General features: G+C 38.1%; 1 long non-coding RNA gene across 3 annotated transcripts in view; it reads left to right on the forward strand.

Annotated features, from left to right (window-relative positions):
* The first annotated feature begins 221 nt into the window (after positions 1–221).
* LOC114546929 (uncharacterized) overlaps positions 222–2,915 on the forward strand; it is a 29,334-nt gene continuing 26,640 nt past the window's right edge. For all 3 annotated transcript variants that reach the window (XR_003691096.1, XR_003691095.1, XR_003691094.1), the window contains exons 1-2: positions 222–344; positions 527–768. This is a non-coding gene — a long non-coding RNA (uncharacterized LOC114546929). The remainder of the gene's footprint in view (positions 345–526; positions 769–2,915) is intronic.

The raw sequence follows: 2,915 nt of genomic DNA on the forward strand, positions 1-2,915 counted from the left end.
GCACAGCTGAAATTGATAACCTTAACGAAGACTCAATTCCATCAAATGTCCCAGTAAGCTGTTTCAGTGAGTCAGCATGCACAATACCAGGGCCTCTCCTAAGTGGAATGCAGCCATCAGTAATGGTTTAATACCAGGGCCTCTCCTAAGTGGAATGCAGCCATCAGTAATGGTTTAATACCAGGGCCTCTCCTAAGTGGAATGCAGCCATCAGTAATGGGTTTGAATACACCTGTGCTTTTCTTACCATGACATGTCAACATGTCTGCCGTGAAAAAGGTCTGATCAGAGATCACTGTCACAGTCTGAGACGACATGTAGAGCAAGTTTGAGAGAGAAACGTGGTGAGCAGAGATGTTTGTAGACTTAATTGTACCTGTTTTGGCACAAGTGTCGTTTTTGCAGCTAACAGTCGTGCGCAAAGCGCAGTTTGGTAACTTGTTATCCTGTAGTTTTAAGGGAAGTGCAGCCAGGTTAGCCGCGTTTGTTTTTAGTTTTTTTTTCTTCCCCCTTTTTTTTGTTTAAGCTTTGGAAAAGTGTACGTGGACGTTAAAGCCAGCGCTGTGGAGAGGGACAGTCAGCTGTAAACGCCAGCCGCAGCTTTCACAGACGACTTCGCTGGAGGACAGCGCTAATTAGTCGTTGTGGCTACTGCCTTGGGACGGGGAGCCACTCCGCCGCCGGACCTGCGTTGCCACACGGACTGATTGCTTGCCAAACCTTGCCTGCAGCTTGTCTCATGAGCCCAGCTCGTCGCGGATCGGATGCGTGAGTAACAGAGGTGTTTCTATCAGACACAGTGTCTGTCTCCGTTCATTAGGAACACAGGATTTATTTCTTCATATGTGAATCAACTTATAAGGGCCACCAACGTTTGTTAATATTCTGAACATTTTAAAAAGGTTGCACCTGGTTAAACCCACAACTATAATTGCATTGACTGTTGATTGTGATAAAATATGTTTCATGTTAAAGTAAACCGTTTAATCATAATCTGAAGTAGGGATGGGCGATAGGGAGAAAATCAAATATCACCATATTTTTGACCAAATAGCTACCTCAATATCGATACATACGATATTGTAGTGCTGACTATCAGTGCTTTCACAAAATATTTACACAAAGAGATTTTTGATAAATAATCATCAGTAATTTGGATATGATGACCAAGTGGGTAAAGGCAAATAATAGAACAGCTACAAAGTTCAGAAAAGTACATCACTTTACTGTAATGCAGCCTTTCAAACAAAGAAATAACACTTATGTCATTTCACGATATTACAATATCTAAAATCTAAGACGATATCTAGTCTCATATCATGATATCGATATAATATTGATATATTGCCCAGCTCTAATCTGAAGCATTGGTGGTTTCATTTAAAAGGGTGCCTACATAAAAGTTATTCATGCCTATAAATAACATCTAGCTACTGGTAAAGGGAGATTTAGTCAATTCACCATCAACTGCCAAGCACGCAGGATCCTGTTCAGTAAAACATTAGTAACCTCATCTAGTATTATACTTCCAGCGCCATGAAGTCAAAGTCAAGTTTATTTCATCCATAAAAATGGAAATTACAGTGCTCACACCCGCTTATACAATATAATACAATACATAAATACAATACAAAATTTATAAAAATGTAAGTTTATAAAGTGCTTGTTGTGCTGTCTGATAGACTGAGGTATAAAAGAGAGAGCATACCGCTTAGTTTGTGTCACAGGAGGCCTTAGCCTACCACTACGTTCCATAACTCTACCAGTCAGATTATCATGAAGAAGGTGACCTGGTTCCCTCGTTATTTTCTGTGTCATTTTTGCCAGACGCTCATCATATACTTGATCCACTGTATTTAACTCTCCTACCATTTTTCCAGCCCTTTTAGTCACTCTACCAATCCTGGCCTTCTCGGTTATCCCAGCATTCCCCCCCCAACCCACCACACAGTAGCTCCAAACACTACATATCACTGACATAAAAAACATTCTCACCACTTCTGTAGTCACCTTAAAGGACTGCAACTTCCTCATACAGTATACCCGTGGACTTAATTTTTTCATCAGTAAGTCAAGATGATCTGACCATGTTAGCCTATCATTAAAAACAATGCCCAAATACTTGTATGTGTTCACTCTTTCTATTACTGAACCTTTTAATTTCCACTGCCTCAGTTGTCATCTTATTTCTCCTGTAATCAATTACTAATTCTTTAGTTTTCTTAACATTGAGTTCTAGGAAATGAGTATCACAAAAATCAACTAAAGCTTTTATCTCATTTTGATAGTGACTATAGTCATCATTTTCAATTAACCCAATGAGCGCTGTGTCGTCAGCAAATTTAACAACTTGACAGCTTGCCTGCTGTGGACGGTAGTCTGCAGTGTAAATGGTAAAAAGAAAGGGACGGGGTTACATTTGTATATTCATTTCAGTAAAAGTACTAACAATTAGATAAAACAGATACTTAGAATATGTTTGTTTCTTAAAATGGAAAATAAAACTGAACACCCTTTGTTTGTAAAACCATAGCACACTGTCTATATGTTTTAGGTGTTAAAGGAACACGCAGACTTATTGGGAGTTTAGAGTTCTGATTAATCCAAATCCTTTTTTTCTTAAATGGAATTATAAAGTTACTGATCTCTGTACATTAGAGAGTTGTAATGTTGTTTTTTTTTTTTTTTTCTTTAAATCGGACACATTTAGATAAATTCTACTAAAGTTCAAATGTTGAAGTGATGTATCTACATTTCCCAAAGCTTCATCTTAAAAGCAAACAGTGCAGAGATAACAATAGAAACCCAAACAATGACTAATGATCCATTTCTGTATGTAGCAACATGAGCACAAATTGAAAAATCTCACAAGATGCAATAACAGTTTGTCTTGGTGTAGCAAAGAAATAAAGACC

Source organism: Perca flavescens, chromosome 20 (genome assembly GCF_004354835.1).
Source record: "Perca flavescens isolate YP-PL-M2 chromosome 20, PFLA_1.0, whole genome shotgun sequence".
NCBI lineage: Eukaryota > Metazoa > Chordata > Actinopteri > Perciformes > Percidae > Perca > Perca flavescens.